This window comes from Oxyura jamaicensis, chromosome 1, assembly GCF_011077185.1.
Source record: "Oxyura jamaicensis isolate SHBP4307 breed ruddy duck chromosome 1, BPBGC_Ojam_1.0, whole genome shotgun sequence".
NCBI lineage: Eukaryota > Metazoa > Chordata > Aves > Anseriformes > Anatidae > Oxyura > Oxyura jamaicensis.
Window position 1 is genome coordinate 74233114 of NC_048893.1, and position 12884 is coordinate 74245997.

The 12884-nt window shown below is 38.3% G+C and overlaps 1 protein-coding gene across 3 annotated transcripts in view; it reads right to left on the bottom strand.

Moving 5' to 3' along the window:
* RASSF8 (Ras association domain family member 8) overlaps positions 1-12884 on the bottom strand; it is an 86086-nt gene that overhangs the window by 36063 nt on the left and 37139 nt on the right. For 2 of the 3 annotated variants that reach the window (XM_035321423.1, XM_035321430.1), the window contains one exon: positions 6711-6809. The exons of the other annotated variant lie outside the window; for it this stretch is intronic. The gene's annotated coding sequence lies outside the window, so the exon portion shown is untranslated. The remainder of the gene's footprint in view (positions 1-6710; positions 6810-12884) is intronic. 3 annotated transcript variants of the gene reach the window in all.

Genomic DNA, 12884 nt, shown 5'->3' on the forward strand with positions numbered 1-12884 from the left:
ATTTACTAAAAACCCTGTTCAACTGCAGTCATGAATTATTTGTCTTCCTGTTTGGATAAATGGGTTTCTAGAAATATCACTTCCTGAATAACCTCTATTTTTTTTCCTGGCATATGGCCGGCCATACACATAGTAACTATTTTTTACTGACTCTTTTCATCACTTATATCAAAAGCAGTATGAATAAAATTAAGCATGGATCATCCTAGCATGCTCCAGAATAAGATAGCTGTCTTTTTAACTAATAACAGCAAACTACTGGCATAATTACTGAATTAGTATAACAGTTTTGGAGTTTGCACTCGGAAAGTAAGGTTCTTGGATATCACAATAGAACACATTCATATATAAATACAACTCTCCCATGCCCCAGGGCTTTTCAACAGGAACACTAAAAATGGGGGTGAAGGGTAGTCCTATGCTAAAATGCTATTATACACAGTCTTTTAAACCACGTCATTTTTGAACAGTAACAGGAAAAAAGAAGGATGTTTGTATTCTCTCTTTACACCTCCCTTGGTAGACAATTAGAAAATGCTGGAGTTAAATGTATCTTAAAATTCACTTACTTTCTCTTAGAATATTTGCTTGGATTTAGCTCTTTGTCTACCATTAGAGTCATAAGTCACTGTCAGCTTGGCACAGAGTTAGTTTGCTAGTACAATTTCCACTGGAAAAGCCCCTGTCTTATCAGGTGTTTCTACAGTTACTGGTACTGATGTGCAGAGCAGCAACCTTCACACAAATAAATAATGGAGCACAACCAGCAAACTGGGCACCAGCACTGGGGATTCTCCATGCATCAGGGGCTGTTTCTTTCCTGTGCCCATGCAGAACCAATTTGTATTTCTGTGTGTGGAAAGAGCACTGGAAACATGAATCTGTTCAAGCCATTCTTTGGATTTCCTCATTCCCTTATATATTACTTCCCAATGTTTACCGAATAATCTATGAAGACAAATGTGGTTTACAAGATCTTATTTTCCACTCATGAACACAAAGACAAGGCCCCAAGCCTAAGGAGGCTTGACACATGCTTAGCTTTGTACATACTAATGGGTTCATGGGAAAATTAATCAAACACATAGTGCCTCTTGAGAGCAAGTATCTGACAAGAAACATCTTAAAAAATATAACCTTTCTCCAAATTGGAGAAGAACTAAATCAAAATTATAATCCTCCCAAACTATGTTCTGACTTCAGATCAAGTAATTATGCTAAAACTACATAGATTTCCTTAATGAACTACTGAAAGTGCACAAGTACATATATCACTCCTTTGCCAACATCCTGGTTTAAGACATCTTTATCTAGGAAAATACGGATGAGGATCTCCCATGCCCCAAGAAATGGTGCTAATCGTCAGGCTACAAGATAGAGGAAAACAGTTCCAGACACCCTCTTACCTCATGCGCACAACTAAGGGTCTGACTGCTGTGGGGACTTGAACCTCAGGAATCTCAAAGAAACAGTCAAATAAAGAAGCAAGCTGTCTCAATGTACCAAACTGAGGAGATTCAGGTTAGAAAATCCTGTAGGCTGGCTGTGGCAGAAATGTCAATTCAAATGCCTTCTGGTAAGGGAGAGGCTTGAACCTTATTTTTTAGAGGTGTGCTGATTTATTAGAGTATAATGCAATGACTTCTGGCAGTCTAACCCTTCACTTCACCCTCCTTACTAATAATTCAAATTGATGGGAAAGCCTGGGGATCAAACAAAAAGTTGAAAAGTTAGGTTTTGTTCACAAATGCAGTAGAAGAAAAAAAAAGAACACATTAATTCTTTTTTCCTCATTTCAGAAAGAACTTTGCTGTTGAACTGGAAAAGACCACTCTGACAATAATTCCTCCCCAGCACCAAGCCCTGCACAACCATGGAATATTTGCTTTTAGAAGAAATCTGGAATCTTACCTTTTTGTTTGAAAGCACACGGGCTTTTTTGTCTGTGTGTGTTCGTTACAGAATTCAAAGAGATACTTTGTCCAAAGTATAATAATAATCCTGTTACAAATGACAGGTGTCAGATTTGATCAGCTCTGTGACAAGAGATGGGGTTCTACAGCTTTTTGAAGTTTTAAGACATCAATTAGAAATATTTTCAGACTTTTGAAAGGTTATATAAATAGAATTTAAAATTAAAAGCACAAAGCTAGACTTACAAGTGGAGTGAAAAAGGCATCCATGTTTCTCTCCCTATCAAGTGATGAATTATCTGTTTAACTTGAAGATAATAGCAAGATTTGTGCAGAATTGACTAATGCGATGGACTCCATTTGACTGCTATTTTTTCTTCTTCATGGTATCAATTTACTAAACCCTTTACACACCTAAATTCAAAGGTAAACTCGGTTTCCTTAAAGCCTAGAATACTTAAACTTTCTGAAGCTATCTTTTGTAGGAAGCAATCTGCAGAATTGCTGATCTTTAATGGAAAAGAAGAAAGATTATACCAGACTGACATACCTCCAAAAGTAACATTTCTTTCTTGCCAGAGAAATGACTAATGTGCATTGCAATTAGTGCAAAAATTAATAGTATGTTTGCATTTGCCAGCTGGGAAAACTATATTTTCAGTAATTGCTGTGCAAACATCAAATGGAAAAACTGTTGTTAGCTCAAAGTTGTAAAGAGTAATATTCACATATTTTTCCTCTCAAATGCTTAGCGACCACTTATAAAAAGCTGATCACGAGGCCCCTCCTACTACAAAGGAAACAGCATTGCAGAAGACCCTAGTGACCGATATATCAATGAAAATCGAATGATGATCTCAAAAAGGTTAGCCAGGATAACTTAATAAAATTTAAAGTCAGAATCCACAAGAAATGCATGATCCCATTTCTTTTCACTGTTCTACAGAAAAAGCCTAGCCAGCAAGCACAGCAGTGAGAGGACACAAACACAGCCAAAGCTCACTTAATTCATGAATGGAAAGATTAAATGGTTTGCCTGCACCACCAAGGACTTGCATTCAGCATCCCATGTCCCAAATAGTAAAGAAGGAATCAAACATTTCTCAAGTGTAAAAGGTAGGCTCTACACGTATGTGGCATTTCCACACACCACCCTCCCCATCATTTATTATCAATACTTCTGCTCTTGTTTCCGGACATACTCTCTCCACTTACATTCTATTTCCAGTCTGCTCAAGGCTGGCAAGAAAGCAATGAGTCCCAATTCTGAAAGTATTGAGAAAATATATATTTAAATGTAAGATCAGTGCATTTCCTCAGAAAGAGTCATAACATTCAACTTGAAATGCATTCAAGAAGCTTGAAGTACAGATGTTACAAATGTTTTGGTCTATTCTCCCACACATCTGGTGACAGGATGAGCGGGAATGGGCTCAAGTTGCACCAGGGGAAGTTTAGGTTGGATATTAGGACTAACTTCTTTACCAAAAGGGTTGTTAGGCATTGGAATAGGCTGCCCAGGGAAGTAGTTCAGTCACCATCCCTGGAGGTCTTGAGAAGACTTTTAGATGTAGAGCTTAGGGATATGGTTTAGTGGAAGATTTGTTAGCGTTAGGTCAGAGGTTGGACTCGGTGATCCTGGAGGTCTCTTCCAACCTAGATGATTCTGTGATTCTGTAAATCTGGACACAAGATCTGAGTTTTACATTACAACAAGTTTACATAGGACAAGAAAGGGAAAGAAAAAAAATCACCCTTTAACAAGAAAGCAAGAAGTTACACCTAATATAAATGTGAAAAAGTAAAGAAAATGAAGGAAATAGATGCACACACCACAGTATCTTCAACTTCAGCTATGCTGTATCACCAAAAAACAGATAGCAAGGGAACAAGAGGTACATTGTGTGGCACTCAACTCTGGAGTGGAAGGGAATAGAGACAGAAGAGATGAAAAGCATTTCTTGTAATCCAAAGAATGCAGCAAAATTCAAGGATCCCAGTGATAACATTGTCAAAGCAATCTCATTTTTTTTTCCCTGTACTTACTCCATCCAAAGACCTCCATCCAAAGAGGTGTATGCACAATAAGCTGAAACACACAAGAGTAAGCGATGAAAATGAGATGTGACATTTACTTTGAGATTATTCCTCACCTTAACAAGAACTTCCTGGAACGTTAGATAAGCAGCTCTCTCTGAACCAGAGCTCCTTTTAGACAGCACCTGGGAACTTGTTCCACCTCTTCATTTCTTTCAGTAGATATTAGTAGCACAGATGGGAGCAGAGGAGGAAAAATTAGCAAAGAGATCAATGAAAGAGGTATTTTCTGATTCATGACTCAGGGCACTCTGATGAAAACAAAATTCCACCCTGATTACATGGCAGAAAGATGGATCTGTAGGGGACCACACCCGGGATTTTTGAGTCCAGCCAACCGACGTATCTTAGCTCAGGAGGGTCAGACATCTGCTTCATGTGCTTCTGCACAATGCAAGCCACAAAACACTCAGCAGTTACTCACAGCTGGAGGATACAAGTGAAGTTTGAATTCTCATTCAAACACTAATGTTTTTATTGCTTATTAAGCACAAGAAAGAGCCTTCTTACATGATGTATATGAAGAAAGAGTGAGAATGGTAGCGTCCCTTTGGAGGAGCATCGAGCAAGGACTCTGCAGCACTGACTGATGCTATTGTGGCAATGACAGACCTTGACCCAGCAAGCTAGAATACAACTACTGTATTGGAAATTAAAAATTCCTAACCAGTAAAAATAAGGGGAACAAGAAGTCATGGTAAATGCCTAGAGAAGAATAAAAGGCTGCAAGAACGCTTTATAGTTCTCCTGGATGCCCCATTGGCTTCCAGCTGGTCCCAGCTCCAGGACTTTCAAGTGTGACTTCTATTTATTAGTCTCAACTGGATTCATCTTCTGTTATTCAGCCTCCTGGGCTTTGTGGCAAGGAATTACACAGAGCTACCTGTTTTGTGTTTGTTCTTAGCTAGGTTCTTATTAGCTGCTTTATAGGATGCCCACTGGTTCTTGTGCTGCAAGAGTGAATAAAGTAAGTCCCATTTGCCTTAGTCTCATTCACAACTTGTAGGCTTCCTTCCTATTCGCCTGCATTAAGCTGTCTTTCTTTTGGACTGAAAAGTACTAGCTTACTAAAATTGCTCACATCTTTTATCATCTTTACCATTCTCCTCTAAACATTATCCAATTCTTTTATGTTCTGAGATGGGGGAACCAGACTGCAGACTATCCAAATTGTGTGAAATACAGAATTCTATAAGGATATAATGTTACTTTTTTGTTACTTTTTGATTTTTTAATGTTACATATTAATGTAACTCTTAATGTTACATTTGATTTTTTTTGACACTGAAAAAAGTGTTTTGTTTTTTTATTGACTCCATGATTTCAGCAGAGAAGTGTTTTAATAAACCACATACTAGCAACTGTCCCTTTGTCTGAAGTCACAAAAATAACAAACTATACTAGTGATCCTTATAAGGAAAAAAATGATTTATTCAAAAGAAGTGAAGGTACATAAGTAAGCCTCCCCTTATGAAGATGGGCAAGCACCATCTTGATGAATATTTTGCAGGCACATACCTCCTGTTCTGGTCAATAAAATCATTTAAAAGAGCATAGCTTGCACAGCTCATTTCAAGGTGACAAATAAATGAGTGACACTAGTCACTTGGCATCTAGCCACAGACTTGCTCCACTGAAAGGAATTTACTCAATAATACTCACAACAAATGCAGTTTTATATAACTCTGTTACATTCACAGACTGCAGAACACATTACAAGAATGCATTTTCCCTGCTTGCTTCAGCAACTTAATTTACGCCATAGAACTGAAGACTAGAAACTAAAAGCAATATGAAAAATAATACCAATGCATTCTGACAGTATATATTTGTATAGCATTTAAATCAAAGTTCTGATATTTCTACTACATCAAAAATCGATCGCATTGTCAAGAAAATCATTATCTGCTATTTCTTTCTTTTCTTGACACCTCTTCTAGATTTTTGGGAATCTCAGAGTTGCAAAGTTGAGAATGTCTGCATTGTATCCAGCATTATGTTTTAAAAGCATACACTCACATTAAGAATGTGAAACAGCTGGAATGAAGGATTGGGCAAAGGGGTTGTTTTACAGAGTCATAGTACTTTACTTCTCCTGTAGAACTTTTATTTGAATAACAATAAAAATGTCCCCTCACCAGATGAAGTAAAGACTCCACCGAGTGGAGAACTTCATCTAAGAGGGATTGGGGCCCTCTGCTCAGAGCACATCCATAGCAAAAAGAGGCAGCTGCAACCTGCAATTCCAAAACCCCGCACAGCCACAGCCTGATCTACAAGTCACCAGCCAGCTGTTGCTGGCAGAGAGAGCTATCTGACAATGAGAGAAGCTAGCAACAGAGAAGTATCCTCTCATTCAGGTCACACTCTCCAGCAGCAGGTTAGCCTTGGATCTCCTTCTTACACAGCTAGAAGGAATGTATGCATTGGGATCACATCATCATATGAGAGGTAAAATTGACAGGACCATGAAAGGTGTGCTCCAGAACACAACCTTTTTGAGAAAGCCAACATTTCACAGAACAGGATCTGAGAACTTGCTCAGATTTCTAACCTTAGGAAGAAAGTGGGAAGTTATGTCTGTATACACATGCACTAAGGAAATTCTTTAAACTCTAGGGTTCTTGGTATGCTTTATTTACACGTACTTTCAAGAGGGAGGAGTAAAACTCATGTCTGAAATTTGTCACAACTTTTTACCTGCAGATGAGGATAGATGGGAATGTCTGATTATGCAGCGGGCTTAGTGCAGTCTGCTACTCCAGGCATAAGTGCCAATTCTACTGACAAGGCCAGTTGCTGGGGGGAAAAGAAAAAAGAAACATTGTCATAAATTAGAAAAACTATCTTGAAAGTGAAATCATATTTCTCCCCCCTTTTTCCTCCTCTTCTCTTTAATGCTTTGGAAAACCAGCACTCACCTAGCACCTGTAGACATACAAGAAATAGGTATGAAACATATATAGGAACATAATAGCCACCTACATGCAAGCAGAATTTCTTTTTTCAAATAGTTTAAAAGAAATGCAGAATACTGCACTTAATTTGCTATATCTTATACCTGGTGACATCTTCCTGCTATAAATAACCAAATGTGGTAAACAGCATTTCATCAGCTTTCTAAAACATTATGAAATACTAAGCACTGCACTAGGTAGTCACGAGCATATGCCATTGCTAAGTTGTAAATATAGGAGATTGTGAAATAATCTTCTAATTGGAGGTCTTCCAGATGCTAAAACCTCCAAGTGCTCTAGATCTGCATACCCTGACTCCCTTGTAGTAGTAAATCACAGCCAATGAATACATAAAGAGTCAAACAAGCTAGGCAAAGGGTAACAAATCCCAAACAGCTGACTAATATTAATCAGCTTGGAAGGGATGCTTACTACAATGATGCTTAATAGCATAATTGTGGCAGACCTACAAACATTGCCTAATACTATGTTATAGCAAGGAGAACATGTGAGATGTGTTTATTTTTAAACCTTTGTCAAAGGCTTTCTGAATAATACTTCAATTAAACATATCTGTTACGCTGAACACCAAATGGGAGCTTCACTTTGACAGCAATGTAAAAGAACAGCTCTAAAGCAGTAAAACTTTCCTCTAGTCTTTTAGTCTCTCCTCTTCTGCTAGCATCACTGAATTTTGACAAGGCAAACTGTTTTCTCCCTAATACCTGTCAGGGCTATATGTTAAGATTCAATAAGCAGAAACTCCAGCGTAAGCATGTTTTCTGGACACTTAGGACAAGAAAAATCTCAAAGATCTAGAAAGGAAGGACTGGCATATTGTAAAATGCTAGATGGCAATAGTTATGCACTGAAGCCTTATGAGAGTAGCTACTTTTAACATTATGGCCAAAAATTTCAGAATAGGATGTTCAGGATCTCCAGAGATCTCCAGGATCTCCAGAGATCCTGAACACGTATACAGTACATATACAGTTATTTTCACCACCATAGCCTGAACACTTATCTTTCAGTCATAAAGCAATACTCATTGAATTCTGAATTGTTACAAAATGTTTTTGTCAAGTGATGTTTTGGCTTTCTAGACTGTAGATTCACTAACAGTTATTAATGGTTCACATAGTTGTTTTTTTTTTACTTTTTACTCAGCAGAGAGGCTGTACTTTCACACAAGGAAGGGCATGTTAAGCATCCTTAACATAGTTGCTAGTAGTTACATTATGGAATATTGCTTTGGAATCTCTGTTCAGGTTTATTCACCAAGTAGTCAAGAGTCAAACAGTCACAGGTAATACTGGACATTCATCTCACCCATAACATCAGCTTAAATCATCAGCGTTTCAGCCTCAGTTACTTATCAAACTCCACACTCACGTTGAATTAGGAAAATAAACCCAGCTGTAGGACACAGACTACGACTCGGCAAATCCAGTGACACATGCTTGAATTTTGCTGGTGGAAGAGTAGAAAGGAGAGAAAGGAGGGGGAAGGAAAGAAACAGCACCGCATCCCAAAAAGAGACCTCAGCTTCAAGATGATAGTTACCTTCACCAATCTCAAACTGATCAACTGTCAAGATACTAGAAGAACAAATTTTGTTCCTTGCAAAGTACTCCAGCATACTTAACATAAAAGGAAAAGGACAGTGAATTTTTACCCTGAGAGTCGAGTCGCTGTGATACAGATCCAGCAGCAGGGTCCAGTACTTCCCACTCAGAGATGTATTATCTTTAGCTCCACTGAAGCACTAAAGCTCTTCTTAGACCACTTTACAAACTGAGTGGGAAGGAGTAAGAATAACAGCCACATTCTGTCCTTAAAGACCCCTATTAAATCAGATTCTCAACATCAGCCACTTCCTCTTTGTTTTCCTAAAGCCATATGGCTTTGTTTTCCTAAAGCCATATGGCTTCCTGACAAAATCTGTACAAACAATAAATCCATTAATCAAGCTACTGTCGGAGGAAGACTTTCTTCCCTTTATCAATCCAGACATTTTAGTGGAGACATTTTATGTATTTTGGTTAGAAGAAAAAGAGGGTCTATTGAAGTTCCAAGAAAAATAGTAGAGTTTTCTTTGTTTTCACACTGCAACCTTGTAGATTGGAGCCTTAACTCCAGTTCTTACTTGTAGGAGATCCTAATTTGTTAAAAATGCAGAAAAACACAGAAAGTGAGAGATGTCAGTCACACCAACAAGAAAAGGGTCCAGCCTCATTGATTCAAATAGTAGGGATCCAATACAAATTGCTGCCAGGGCTCCCTAGCATACTGGGTCAGGAAGCAATTTATTTAAAGTTAACATAAACAGGTATGATGAGAGGCATTATTTTTATTCCTATAAGGTACTAAGCAGATGCATGCATGCATGCAGATACCAGTAGACCAACAAGCAGTTAACAGGAATATCTTCTGATAAGAGATGCCACAGTTTAGGACTTCACAAGAGGCCAGATTTCTTAGCAATGTGAACCATGATGACCAATTTCAACAGGCTGTTGGGTGTCTCTAAGTTGGTAAAATCACGTGGGCAATCATGCTATTCTCAGATCAGGAGGAAATAGACACTGCACATGCAAGGAACTCAGTGGTAGGAAGGAAGCATAAAAAGAGTAAGATTTCTAGCTCTTGTAGGAGAGGAGAAGAGAGTTTAAAAAAAACTAAGGAGGCTCTTTGCTCCACCATACTGAAGCAAGTTCTGACTTAAGACTCTGTTCAGGTTTGAGGATGAGGAGTATGCCAGCCTCAACCTGCTGCAGAGTGAAATTCTGTTCATAAATACATACATGCACTGTTGGGCAGGTACGTAAGGTAAAAATATGGTAAAATATTCCCTTTCTACCTCTCAATAAATAAGCTCAAAGAAGAAAAGAGGCTAAGAATTCAAAAGCACAGAAAAGATGATAGAGGAAACAAAGACCTAATTTTCTTTGCTTGCAATGGTTTTTAAACAAACCATTTTTTGTATTCTCAGATGTCACTGAGACACACGTGGAGTCTGTTATCCCTGTCTACCCCAAGCAACTATTTGCATCACACCTTGCAGCCTACCCAGCAGAGAGAAAGAGGTTTTGTAGTGATGATGGAAGAAGTGAGACAACAATTAATTCATCAACTGAATATATGACTGCATGACCAAATGAGCAGCACCTGCAAACTGAAGAAAGGTTGACATGTTGGTCACCTCTTCAGAGAATATGAAATTGTAGAATGCCTGTTCTGAGGATCTGTTTCCCACTGAAGTTTTCCCAAAACTTCCTGGACTAAACTGCTATTACGCAGCAGTGTGGAAACTTCTATTACGCAGCAATCTGCAGTGTGGAAAGTGGATTGGTAAGAAAAATAAATTACTTTCAAATTCAGGTGATCTCTTTCAGACACACATTTCTAAAACAACCATGAAACATCCACTCATGTGAAAGAAAAATAGAATTGATAGATAATCTTTTCTGACCTTAAAACTTTTTTCTTTTTCTCCCAGCATGTGTTCTATAGTTTCAGTCATTGTTCACTAAACTATGTCCCAATTCATGTGAACCTAAGTAAACTCATTGAAAGGAAGTTCAGGAGAAACAAGAAGCAGTTTATGACAGTGAAATAAACCTTATGGAGAAATGACATTAAAAAAGGAACCAAGCTGGCTTTTCAAAAGTCTTTTTTTGTTTGAATACAGGAAAGCAGCACCCTTGAATACAAGGAAATCTTTAAAATGAATGTCTTTTCTTTGTTGAAGCTGAGTAGCAATTAGCCTTAGAGGAAAAATACATGGAAATAGGAATCTCAAACCTGAGTCATTAGTGGCAAGGACACATCTCTAGTTTTAACAGGGTCAGAACATTCTGGTCAGTTCTAAGAGTAATTGGAGAATCATGATATTAACTTATGTTTCTATCAATGACAATTCTGAAAGACCACTGACATTGCATGGAACCTACAACTATGAATTATTAGCCTGAAGGTCACAATCTAAGACGATACACCACCATACAGAAGTACAGCTGGATTGTTAAATGCCTTGAAGTAGTGGTGAAAGGTACATTTATTTTGCGTAGAGCAGTGAGGAAGACAGGGTGCTGCAAGCTAGGGAGGCCTTACACCACATCTGGGTCATATGGTCCCAATTATCTTCTCAGCACTGTTAATCAAAACTTATCCTTCAGCAGCTATATAATGAGCTATGTAAAAACTAAACCTGGGATTGCGGATTGGCTCCTAGCAAGAAAAAAACTTCCCTGCCACAATCAAGCATCTTCACTTGAAGTCTCACTAAATGCATGTGGTATGAGGGTCTACAGACGCAAGATTATGTCTTCATAACAGATGTCAAAACAGAATAAATGAAAGGTTGAAAAGAAAGTTTAGGGGTACACCAGTAGAGGAAAAGGTAATTCTGCCTCCTGCTAGCTCGCTATTCTGTCATGTCTTACTGTATCAATAAATAGCATATTTATTGACAACACCTATATGAACCTATTTTGGCTACTGCTCTTTCCTATGGCAAGAAGGTAGATCCAAACTGGAAGCAAAGCATGTTACATGGACATAAGCAACAACAACCTATTGAAGTATTTACTGCACTTAGACCATGAAAGGTTGCAGGTCACAGCAGAAGTCACACAACTTTATTCCTGCCTCTGGCCCAGAGGGGCCTAATGCCATAAACTGAACTGACAGAGGACTCAACCAAACCTTGACTCCGCATCACTCAGTCCCATGCCTGCTTGTGTCTAACTTGCCTACAGCACTCTTCTCACAAATCCTGCTCCCATTACCACTAGCCTGTGGTCACATCCGAATGAGCAGCCTATCTGGGATTCCCAAGCAGCTGTGGTTGTTGTTGCATTAAATAAATCATTAAATCCTGTGTTAATAGGAGCAACATTAACTTCCCTTCCTACATTAGTCAAAAAAGAAATCACCTTTGTTACTACTAGTTTGCTCAGGAAAATAAAAAAAAAATGGATAACCTCTTTATATCCAATTGTAAATTACTCCCTCTTCACAAATTTTGCATCCTAGTTCTTTATGCTCTGCTGAAATGCTGAAAAGTGTTATGACAGTGTGCTGGTCTATAAACCAAAGAGTGAAATAAAAATACGCAGATAGCTTTTAAAATCAATTTTTACCACGATCTTAGGAGTTCTGCGTGTCAGTTTTCTCCTTGTATGTGAAGGGCATTTGCTTCCCATACTTCTCCAGAATCAACAAGCTTGAATTCATTTAGCACAAATTTAAACTTTCAGAAAACCAGTTGTTGAGAAAAGGATAAAAAAATCCACCTCATGTGATTTTTCTTTTTTTAAAAAAAAATATTTCCAAGAGAACTCATAATACATAAACTACGATGACATTGTCACATAAAAGAGAGTATATATAGGTGGGGGACAGTCTTCTCTTGCTGCCAACTAGTAGGATGGTACTTGAAAACACCCAGCATCAAAGCTCACTGAAACAATTAACCAAAGATTAAAAGGGCATGCTGATATAACAGAGCCACCAAAACACATACACAGCCTGTGCATGTACTGGTTTTACTGTGCTGGCAGCTGAACACCACAACCGCTCTCTCACTCCCCCTCCTCAGATGAGGAGGGGAAGAAGTAAAGGAAAGAACAACCCACAGGTTGAGATAAGGATAATTTAATTAAAGAGAAAAAATATTATTAAGGAAATATTATTATTAATTAAACAATTCAACTAAAGGGAAAAAAGGGAAAGGGGAAGAGGGAGGGGGAAAGGGAATAACAAAACAAGTAAAGGCTATGTGGAAGTGCAGAGGAAAGAAAACACTCTCTACTTCCCACAAATGAGTGATGCTTGACCACGTCCTTGAAGCAAGGCCTCAACGCACGTAGCTGATGTTCGGGAGGAGGACAGATGTTTTCGCAACGAGAGTCCA